The sequence below is a fragment of the Arachis hypogaea genome, chromosome 12 (assembly GCF_003086295.3).
Source record: "Arachis hypogaea cultivar Tifrunner chromosome 12, arahy.Tifrunner.gnm2.J5K5, whole genome shotgun sequence".
Classification (NCBI taxonomy): Eukaryota; Viridiplantae; Streptophyta; class Magnoliopsida; order Fabales; family Fabaceae; genus Arachis; species Arachis hypogaea.
The window spans coordinates 72,858,393-72,870,572 of NC_092047.1; the positions used below are offsets into that span (position 1 = coordinate 72,858,393).

The 12,180-nt window shown below is 39.7% G+C and overlaps 1 non-coding gene across 1 annotated transcript; it reads left to right on the plus strand.

Moving 5' to 3' along the window:
* The first annotated feature begins 5,993 nt into the window (after positions 1–5,993).
* Positions 5,994–6,102, plus strand: LOC112731239 (small nucleolar RNA R71). Its single transcript, XR_003167027.1, has one exon. It is a non-coding gene; the product is annotated as a small nucleolar RNA R71 (small nucleolar RNA).
* Positions 6,103–12,180: the final 6,078 nt, after the last annotated feature.

Sequence of the window (12,180 nt, forward strand, 5' to 3'; positions counted from 1 at the left end):
CGCCGCCGGATCGGATCATCAACTTGAGGTGCTCATAGCGTCGCTTGTGGCGACGCTCCATACGATCCAGGCAGGCAAAGAGGCGCTGCACCAAATGATAAACGGGCTCAGGAGCAGGTGGATGTGCAGTGGATGGGGCTAGTGCAGTAGTGGATGCAGAAAGGGCAGCTGAAGGTATGGCTGCCTCATCAGAAGCGGTGAGGAATATGGGTCTGTAACCTAAAGCCTGAAACTTCCTGCTGTGAGGGATAATCTTCTTGCAGTCTGCAGCAATTGGCTTCTCATCAGCAAGCTCCCAAGGCACGTCAGCTCGATGGCCGAGCTGGGTGATCAGATAAGGGAAAGGGAGAGTGCCTCTGACATGGACCCTGGCCATGTAATACCAGATGAAACGGGGAAGATATAGGTCCTTACCCTCTGGTGCACGAAATTGTGATGTCCAGGCTCGAATAATCCCTGGCAACGTGAGCAACTTGGTACGCGTAATCGTGATTACACTTTAATTATGTAAAATTCATGGCTCTTTCTTTCCCTGGAAATGGTGCCAAGAACATGGTGCCAATAACATGGTTCACAACTTCGATACAACTAACCAGCAAGTGCACTGGGTCGTCCAAGTAATACCTTACGTGAGTAAGGGTCGAATCCCACGGAGATTGTTGGTATGAAGCAAGCTATGGTCACCTTGCAAATCTCAGTTAGGCAGATATAAATTGATAATGATGTTTTCGAATACTAAATAATAGAATAGGGATAGAGATACTTATGTAAATCATTGGTGAGAGTTTCAGATAAGCGTATAGAGATGCTTTCGTTCCTCTGAACCTCTGCTTTCCTGCTATCTTCATCCAATCCGTCGTACTCCTTTTCACGGCTGCCTTTATGCAAGGGCATCACTGTTATCAGTGGCTACATCCCCTCCTCTCAATGAATAATATGCTCACGCACCCTGTCACGGCACGGCTATTCATCTGTCGGTTCTCGATCATGCTGGAATAGGATTCACCCTCCTTTTGCGTCTGTCACTAACGCCCAATAATCGCGAGTTTGAAGCTCGTCACAGTCATTCAATCATTGAATCCTACTCGGAATACCACAGACAAGGTTTAGACTTTCCGGATTCTCTTGAATGCCGCCATCATTCTAGCTTACGCCACGAAGATTCCGGTTAAGAGATCTAAGAGATATTCATTCTAGCTTATTTCATGTAGAACGGAAGTGTTTGTCAGGCACGTGTTCATAGGGGAGATGGTGATGAGCATCACACATAATCATCACGTTCATCACGTTCTTGGGTACGAATGGATATCTTAGAAGCGAAATAAGATGAATTGAATAGAAAACAGTAGTACTTTGCATTAATCTTTGAGGAACAGCAGAGCTCCACACCTTAATCTATGGAGTGTAGAAACTCTACCGTTAAAAATACATAAGTGAAAGTCCAGGCATGGCCAAATGGCCAGCCCCTCTGATCTAAGAACCAGGCGTCCAAAGATGGTTTACACTGATCAAAGATGGTTCAAAAGATGCCTTATACAATAGTAAAAGGTCCTATTTATAATAAACTAGCTACTCGGGTTTACATGAGTAAGTAATTGATGCATAAATTCACTTCCTGGGCCCACTTGGTGTGTGTTGGGCTGAGCTTTAGCTTTCCACGTGCAGAGGCCATTTGTGGAGTTGAACGCCAGGTTTTGATCCATTTCTGGCGTTCAACTCTGGTTTTGGATCCTTTTCTGGCGCTGGACGCCAGATTTGGGCAGAGAGCTGGCGTTGAACGCCAGTTTACGTCATCTATTTTTGGCCAAAGTATGGACTATTATATATTGCTGGAAATCCTTGGATGTTTACTTTCCAACGCAATTAGAAGCGCGCCATTTCGAGTTCCGTAGCTCCAGAAAATCCACTTTGAGTGCAGGGAGGTCAGAATCCAACAGCATCAGCAGTCCTTCTTCAACCTCTGAATCTGATTTCTGCTCAAGTCCCTCAATTTCAGCCAGAAAATACCTGAAATCACAGAAAAACACACAAACTCATAGTAAAGTCCAGAAATGTGAATTTAACATAAAAACTAATGAAAACATCCCTAAAAGTAACTAGATCCTACTAAAAACATACTAAAAACAATGCCAAAAAGCGTGTAAATTATCCGCTCATCACAACACCAAACTTAAATTGTTGCTTGTCCCCAAGCAACTGAAAATCAAATAGGATAAAAAGAGGAGAATATACTATAAATTCTAAACTATCAATGAAACATAGCTCCAATCAAATGAGCGGGACTTATAGCTTTTTGCTTCTTGAATAGTTTTGGCATCTCACTTTATCCATTGAGGTTCAGAATGATTGGCATCTATAGGAACTTCAGATTTCGAATAGTGTTATTGACTCTCCTAGTTCAGTATGATGATTCTTGAACACAGCTTCTTTATGAGTCTTGGCCGTGACCCTAAGCACTTTGTTTTCCAGTATTACCACTGGATACATAAATGCCACAGACACATAATTGGGTGAACCTTTTCAGATTGTGACTCAGCTTTGCTAAAGTCCCCAATTAGAGGTGTCCAGGGTTCTTAAGCACACTCTTTTTTTTGCTTTGGACCTTGACTTTAACCGCTCAGTCTCAAGTTTTCACCTGACACCTACACGCCACAAGCACATGGTTAGGGACAGCTTGGTTTAGCCGCTTAGACCAGGATTTTATTCCTTTAGGCCCTCCTATCCACTGATGCTCAAAGCCTTGGGATCCTTTTTATTGCCCTTGCCTTTTGGTTTTAAGGGCTTTTGGCTTTTTGCTCTTGCCTCTTGGTTTTAAGAGCTTTTGGCTTTTTCTGCTTGCTTTTTCTTTTTTTTTATTTTTTTTTTCGCCTATTTTTTTTCTGCAAGCTTTGTTCTTTGCTGCTTTTTCTTGCTTCAAGAATCATTTTTATGATTTTTCAGATTATCAAATAACATGTCTCCTAGTCATCATTCTTTCAAGAGCCAACATATTTAACATTCTTAAACAATAACTTCAAAAGACATATGCACTGTTCAAGCATTCATTCAGAAAACAAGAAGCATTGTCACCACATCAATATAATTAAACTAAGTTCAAGGATAAATTCGAAACTCATGTACTTCTTGTTCTTTTGAATTAAAACATTTTTCATTTAAGAGAGGTGATGGATTCATAGGACATTCATAACTTTAAGACATAGTTACTAACTACTAATGATCATGTAATGAAGACACAAACACATATAAGCACATAACATAGAAAACGAAAAACAGAAGAAATAAGAACAAGGAATGAATCCACCTTAGTGATGGCGGCGTTTCCTTCTTGAGGAACCAATGATGTCCTTGAGCTCTTCTATGTCTCTTCCTTGTCTTTGTTGCTCCTCCTTCATTGCTTTTAGATCTTCTCTGATTTCATGAAGGATGATGGAGTGCTCTTGATGTTCCACCCTTAGTTGCTTCCAATAATTGTGTGGAAGAAAATGTATCCCCTGAGGTATCTCAGGGATCTCTTGATTTGCAGTCAAATGTTCTACCACTAAGCTATAGACCTTTGATGGAAGCTTTTGTTTTCCCTTTCCTCTTTCTAGAGGTTTCTCTAGCCTTAGGTGCCATCAATGGTTATGGAAAAAAACAAAAAAGCTATGCTTTTACCACACCAAACTTAGAATGTTGCTCGCCCTCGAGCAAAAGAAGAAAGAATAGAAGAATAAGAAGAAGATATGGAGGAGATGGATGGGAGTGTGTATTCGGCCATATAGGTGGGATTGGGTGGGAGAGAGATGTTGAATTTTGAAGGTAGTGGGTGTATAGATGTGAGTGGTAAATGGAAAACAGAAGGGATGATCATGAATGGAAAGAGAGATGATGAGGTAGGTGGGGATCCTGTGGGGTCCACAGATCCTGAGATGATCCTGTGGGGTCCACAGATCCTGAGGTGTCAAGGCATTTACATCCCTGCACCAATTTAGGCATGTAAAATGCCTTTGCACACAACTCTGGGCGTTCAGCGCCAGGTTGGTGCCCATTCTGGGTGTTCAATGCCCATTTGCTGCCATTTCTGGCGTTGAACGCCAGAACCATGCTTGTTCTGGGCGTTCAGCGCCAGGATGCTGCCCATTCTGGGCGTTCAGCGCCAGAACCATGCTCTGTTCTGGCGTTTGAACGCCAGACAGATGCTCCTCCAGGGTGTGATTTTTCTTCTGCTGTTTTTGATTCTGTTTTTGGTTTTTTGGTTTGTTTTGTGACTCCACATGATCATGAACCTAATAAAACATGAAAAACAAAAACAAAATTAGATAAATAAACATTGGGTTGCCTCCCAACAAGCGCTTCTTTAATGTCAATAGCTTGACAGTGGGCTCTCATGGAGCCTCACAGATGTTCAGAGCATTGTTGAAACTCTCCAACACCAAACTTAGAGTTTGACTGTGGGGGCTTGGGTTGACTGTGCTTTGAGAGAAGCTTTTCATGCTTCCTCTCCATGGTTGCAGAGGGAGATCCTTGAGTTTTGAACACAAGGGAGTCCTCATTCCATTGAAGGACTAATTCACCTCTGTCAACATCAATCACAGCTCTTGCTGTGGCCAGGAAAGGTCTTCCTAGGATGATGGATTCATCCTCTTCCTTTCCAGTATCCAGGATTATGAAATCAGCAGGGATGTAAAGGCCTTCAACCTTTACTAACACGTCCTCTACTTGTCCATATGCCTGTTTTCTTGAATTGTCTGCCATCTCTAATGAGATTTTAGCAGCTTGCACCCCATAGATTCCCAGTTTCTCAATTACAGAGAGGGGCATGAGGTTTATTCCTGAACCAAGGTCACATAGAGCCTTAAAGATCATGGTGCCTATGGTACAGGGTATTATGAACTTTCCAGGATCCTGTCTCTTCTGAGGCAATGTCAGTTGATCCAGATCACTTAGTTCATTGATGAACAAGGGAGGTTTAACTTCCCAAGTATCAATACCAAATAATTTGGCATTCAGCTTCATGATTTCACCAAGAAACTTGGCAGTTTGTTTTTCAGTAACATCCTCATTCTCTTCAGAAGAGGAATACTTATCAGAGCTCATGAAGGGCATAAGGAGGTTCAATGGAATCTCTATGGTCTCTAGATGAGCCTCAGAGTCCTTTGGTTCCTCAGAGGGAAGCTCCTTATTGATCACTGGACGTCCCAGGAGGTCTTCCTCCTTGGGATTCACGTCCTCCACTCCCCTAGTAGGTTCGGCCATGGTACTTATGTCAATGGCCTTGCACTCTCCTTTTGGGTTCTCTTCTGTATTGCTTGGGAAAGTACTGGGAGGGATTTCAATGATCCTTTTACTCAGCTGGCCCACTTGTGCTTCCAAATTTCTAATGGAAGATCTTGTTTCATTCATGAAACTTACAGTAGCCTTAGACAGATCAGAGACTAAGTTTGCCAAATTAGAAGTATTTTGTTCAGAGTTCTCTGTCTGTGGCTGAGTGGATGATGGAAAAGGTTTATTATTGCTAAACCTGTTTCTTCCACCATTATTAAAGCCTTGTTGAGGCTTTTGATCCTTCCATGAGAAATTGGGATGATTTCTCCATGATGAGTTATAGGTGTTTCCATAAGGTTCACCTAAGTAATTCACCTCTGCTATTGCAGGGTTCTCAGGATCATAAGCTTCTTCTTCAGAAGATGCCTCTTGAGTACTGTTGGATGCAGCTTGCATTCCATTCAGACTCTGAGAAATCATATTGACTTGCTGAGTCAATATTTTGTTCTGAGCCAATATGGCAGTCAGAGTATCAACTTCAAGAACTCCCTTCTTCATAGGTGTCCCATTACTCACAGGATTCCTTTCAGAAGTGTACATGAACTGGTTATTAGCAACCATGTCAATGAGTTCTTGAGCTTCTGCAGGCGTTTTCTTTAGGTGAATGGATCCACCTGCAGAAGTGTCCAGTGACATCTTTGATAGCTCAGATAAACCATCATAGAATATATCCAGGATGGTCCATTCTGAAGGCATGTCAGAAGGACACTTTTTGGTCAACTGTTTGTATCTTTCCCAAGCTTCATAGAGGGATTCACCTTCTTTCTGTCTGAAGGTTTGAACATCAGCTCTAAGCTTGCTCAGCTTTTGAGGAGGAAAGTACTTGGCTAAGAAAGCCGTGACCAGCTTATCCCAAGAGTTCAGGCTGTCTTTGGGTTGAGAATCCAACCATAATCTAGCTCTGTCTCTTACAGCAAAGGGGAAAAGCATGAGCCTGTAGACTTCAGGATCTACTCCAGTAGTCTTAATAGTATCACATATCTGCAAGAATTCAGTTAAGAGCTGAAAAGGATCTTCAGATGGAAGTCCATGAAACTTGCAGTTCTGCTGCATCATAGAAACTAATTGAGGTTTCAGCTCAAAGTTGTTTGCTCCAATGGCAGGAATGGAGATGCTTCTTCCATGTAAATTGGAATTAGGTGCAGTAAAGTCACCAAGCATCTTCCTTACATTATTATTATTTTCGGCTGCCATCTCCTCTTCCTGTTCGAAAATTTCTGAAAGGTTATCTCTGGATTGTTGTATTTTAGCTTCTCTTAATTTTCTCTTCAGAGTCCTTTCAGGTTCTGGATCTGCTTCCACAAGAATGTTCTTATCCTTGCTCCTGCTCATATGACAAAGAAGAGGGCACAGAAAAATAATAATAATAATAGAGATCCTTTATACCACAGTATAGGGATCCCTGTGTGAGATGAGATGTTAGGATATGAATGAATAAATAGAATAAGATGGGGGAGGGATAAATTTTGAAAATTATTTTGAAAAAGAGTTAGTGATTTTCGAAAATGGTTTTTGAAAATTGTTAGTATTTTTTCGAAATTTTTTTTTAAAATTAAAAATAAAAATAAGAATAATTAGTTAATTAAAAAGAAATTTTTGAAAAAAAAAGGGAAGATATTTTCGAAAATTAGAGAGAGAGAGAGTTAGTTAGGTAGTTTTGAAAAAGTTAAGAAACAAACAAAAAGTTAGTTAGTTAGTTGAAACAAATTTTGAAAAGATAAGAAGTTAGGAAGTTAGAAAAGATATTTTGAAAAGATATTTTTGAAAAAGATAAGATAAGAAGATATTTTTGAAAAGATATGATTGAAATTAGTTTTGAAAAAGATTTGATTTTTAAAATCACAATTAATGACTTGATTCATAAGAAATCACAAGATATGATTCTAGAACTTAAAGTTTGAATCTTTCTTAACAAGCAAGTAACAAACTTGAAATTTTTGAATCAAAACATTAATTGTTATTGTTACTTTCGAAAATTTGATATATAAAAATAAGAAAAAGATTTTTGAAAAATATTTTTAGAATTTTCGAAAATAACTAAGAAATTTGAAAAAGATTTGATTTTTGAAAAAGATTTTGAAAAAGATAAGATTTTCAAATTGAAAATTTGATTTGACTCATAAGAGATAACTTGATTTTAAAAATTTTTGAAAAAGTCAACTCAAATTTTTGAATTTGATGAGAGAAAAAGGGAAAGATATTTTTTTGATTTTTGAATTTTTATGATGCAAGGGAAAAATAAGAAAAATGATGCAATGCATGAAATTTTTAGATCAAAACAATGAATGCATGCATGAATGATATGAGTGTCAAGATGAACACCAAGAACACTTTGAATGTCAAGATGAACATCAAGAACATATTTTTGAAAAATTTTTGATGCAAAGAAAACATGTAAGACACCAAACTTAGAATTCTTTAATGCTTAGGCACTAAGAATTCAAGAATGCATATGATAAACATGAAAAGACACAAAACAAAAAAATCATCAAGATCAAACAAGAAGACTTACCAAGAACAACTTGAAGATCATGAAGAACACTATGAATGCATGAAATTATCGAAAAATGCAAGATGCATATGCAAGTGACACCAAACTTATGACTCAAGACTCAAACAAGAAACACAAAAATATTTTTGATTTCTATGATTTTCTAATTTTTTTGGTATTTTTCGAAAATTAATTGAAAAAGGAAAATAAGGATTCCAAAATTTTTCAATATGAATTCCAGGAATTTTGCATTCTTAGTCTAAAGCTTCAGTTCAGGAATTAGACATGGCTCGCTAGCCAGCCAAGCTTTCAATGAAAGCTCGGGTCCAAAACACTAGACATGGCCAATGGCCAGCCAAGCTTCAGCAAACATAGATACCTCTCATGTATACAACAGCTGATATTTCATCCAACTTCATATACTTATGAGTGGAAGCCTCAGTCCAAAAGAATTTAGACATGGCTTTACAGCCAGCCAGGTTTCACATGCTTCATGAAACACTAGAATTCATTCTTCAAAAATTTTGAATAAAATTTTTTTTTTCGAAAACAGGTGAGAAAATTTTAGAAATATTTTTGAAAAATTTTTGAAAATAAAATAAAAAGAAAATTACCTAATCTGAACAACAAGATGAACCGTCAGTTTTCCAAACTCGAACAATCCCCGGCAACGGCGCCAAAAACTTGGTGCACGAAATTGTGATGTCCAGGCTCGAATAATCCCTGGCAACGTGAGCAACTTGGTACGCGTAATCGTGATTACACTTTAATTATGTAAAATTCATGGCTCTTTCTTTCCCTGGCAATGGCGCCAAGAACATGGTGCCAATACCATGGTTCACAACTTCGATACAACTAACCAGCAAGTGCACTAGGTCGTCCAAGTAATACCTTACGTGAGTAAGGGTCGAATCCCACGGAGATTGTTGGTATGAAGCAAGCTATGGTCACCTTGCAAATCTCAGTTAGGCAGATATAAATTGATAATGATGTTTTTGAATACTAAATAATAGAATAGGGATAGAGATACTTATGTAAATCATTGGTGAGAGTTTCAGATAAGCGTATGGAGATGCTTTCGTTCCTCTGAACCTCTGCTTTCCTGCTATCTTCATCCAATCAGTCGTACTCCTTTCCATGGCTGGCTTTATGCAAGGGCATCACCGTTGTCAGTGGCTACATCCCCTCCTCTCAGTGAATAATATGCTCACGCACCCTATCACGGCACGGCTATTCATCTGTCGGTTCTCGATCATGCTGGAATAGGATTCACCCTCCTTTTGCGTCTGTCACTAACGCCCAACAATCGCAAGTTTGAAGCTCGTCACAGTCATTCAATCATTGAATCCTACTCGGAATACCACAGACAAGGTTTAGACTTTCCGGATTCTCTTGAATGCCGCCATCATTCTAGCTTACGCCACGAAGATTCCGGTTAAGAGATCTAAGAGATATTCATTCTAGCTTATTTCATGTAGAACGGAAGTGTTTGTCAGGCACGTGTTCATAGGGGAGATGGTGATGAGCATCACACATAATCATCACCTTCATCACGTTCTTGGGTACGAATGGATATCTTAGAAGCGAAATAAGATGAATTGAATAGAAAACAGTAGTACTTTGCATTAATCTTTGAGGAACAGCAGAGCTCCACACCTTAATCTATGGAGTGTAGAAACTCTACCGTTAAAAATACATAAGTGAAAGTCCAGGCATGGCCAAATGGCCAGCCCCTCTGATCTAAGAACCAGGCGTCCAAAGATGGTTTACACTGATCAAAGATGGTTCAAAAGATGCCTTATACAATAGTAAAAGGTCCTATTTATAATAAACTAGCTACTAGGATTTACATGAGTAAGTAATTGATGCATAAATCCACTTCCTGGGCCCACTTGGTGTGTGTTGGGCTGAGCTTTAGCTTTCCACGTGCAGAGGCCATTTGTGGAGTTGAACGCCAGGTTTTGATCCATTTCTGGCGTTCAACTCTGGTTTTGGTTCCTTTTCTGGCGCTGGACGCCAGATTTGGGCAGAGAGCTGGCGTTGAACGCCAGTTTACATCGTCTATTCTTGGGCAAAGTATGGACTATTATATATTTCTGGAAAGCCCTGGATGTCTACTTTCCAACGCAATTGGAAGCGTGCCATTTCGAGTTCGGTAGCTCCAGAAAATCCACTTTGAGTGCAGGGAGGTCAGAATCCAACAGCATCAGTAGTCCTTCTTCAACCTCTGAATCTGATTTCTGCTCAAGTCCCTCAATTTCAGCCAGAAAATACCTGAAATCACAGAAAAAACACACAAACTCATAGTAAAGTCCAGAAATGTGAATTTAACATAAAAACTAATGAAAACATCCCTAAAAGTAACTAGATCCTACTAAAAACATACTAAAAACAATGCCAAAAAGCGTATAAATTATCCGCTCATCACCCTCCATCACACACCAGATGAGGGTGATCATAGTAGCGGGCATCTCCGTCTCATGAGTGCTCGGCATCACATAGTTGCTCAGAATCTGGTGCCAGAGCCGAGCCTCATCATTCAGATAAATTAGCTTGATTCCCTTAGGCATCACTGTATTCTTTCCCGTGACCCATGGGACAGTAGGATCAAGGGCTATTCTCTGCTTGACAGCATCCCAGTCAAATCTCATAAAGCACATATCCTCTTCAGCCTGTTGGTAACCGTCAGGCTGATCTGACTTAGGCAGAAGGTGGAGGATGTCCTCAATAGCTTCCTCAGTGACCAAAATCTGTTTCCCTCTGAGGTGCACTGCATCCAAGGAAGTCTTGAAATAGTTACAGTCGAATTTTCTGACCAGGAAGCATTGACCTCTGTCAAGTTTCTTTCCAAGAAGAACCAGCCTCTCTGTTTTATCTGGTCGGAGGTGTACTGCTGTAGTTCTTCTGGAATTTGTAGAGTTCTTTCCAAGTACAGGTTCCTGGAAGTGGCAAACACTGGATACTTTAGCTCACGGTATCTGTTCACAAATTTAACCGGATCTGTGGCAGTGAGGAGCTGGTCAGCCTTTTCCTGCGGGGTAAAGTGCTTTTCCCGCCAGGAGTCGTCATGTAAAATGTCCAGGATGGACATAGAGGATTCGCCTCTTTTCCTTTTACCAGTGGTTGCTTTGCTCTTTTCTTTGCGCTGAGGGTCAGATATCCTGAAAATCAGAAAATCTAGGATATAATTGAAGAACAAAAGCAGGAAAACAAGTAGGCAAATAGAATAATAGTAATATAAGCACAAAGTGGCAAAAGAGCAAGAGGAGCATGAAATGAGTTGAATATGTGTACATGTTGGACTGTATTTGAGTTAAAAATCTGAGATGAAAAATCGCAATCCAAAATATAGTATAAGTGGAATTCATGTTAATTAGGAAAAATAGTAATCATGCCTTGAGTTAGAAAGTTAAAGTAATTAGATAAAAACTGAAAAGAGAAGTTTGAAAGTTAAAATGGTTAGGAGTGAAAAAGGAAGTTAGAAAGTTAAAGCAGTGAGTTAGTGAAAAGAAAGTTAAAGTAAGTGGCATGATAATTGTTTCCTAGGTAACAATAAATTCACAAATTTAAAGAATAATCAACTCATATTCAAGCAAAAATTTCAGTGTGCTGATGATAATTCCTATAGATACAGAAGTAGCAAGAATTAAAATCAAATCATCAATAATGCAATTTATTAACTAGGAAATCGAAAAGAATAAGAATGCTGGCCCGTGCATTCATGAATTGGTTTGGTTGTAGCTAAGTAGTGCAAAATTTAAAATTGCCAAGACCATTTCCTGAATGTAAAAATGAAACAATTTGCAGAAAATTGGGCAGCATTCCGGCTAAAATTGAATGTTCCTAGGTAATAAACAGCAGGAAAAATAGTTCATATGAATTTAAATAAAGCTGCAAATAGACACAAATAACATGAACATGAAAGAGCAGTGTAACAGTAGCATGAAACAGTAAAGAACAGGATATGAACATTGTTAACATCATAGCCAGATCAAAATTGTAGAATAGGTAAAATAAGTAACAAGAACGGCGCAATTATCAGGCCTAAATCTACTAACTACATCCTAGCTACCTAACCACCTAGAATCCACTACAACATGCATCTCTAACTATCCTAATTTGAACAGAATTTGAAAAATATGCAACTAACTACAAGTGATAGAGAAATTGGCGTTCGGTGGAACCTGGTATGTGTATGAACAGAGGTGAGGGCAGAGAGATGGTGGTGGTGATGCGGCGGCGCTGGGGGGGACGGCGGCGCGGTGGCGGAGCAGGGGCGGATTGGAGGTTGGGCGAGGGGGAGAGGAAGGGAGAAGGGGGCGAGGGTTGTGGGTTGGAGGGGGGTTGTGATGGTGGGAGGTGGCACTGGTGGCGGGGTGGTCGTG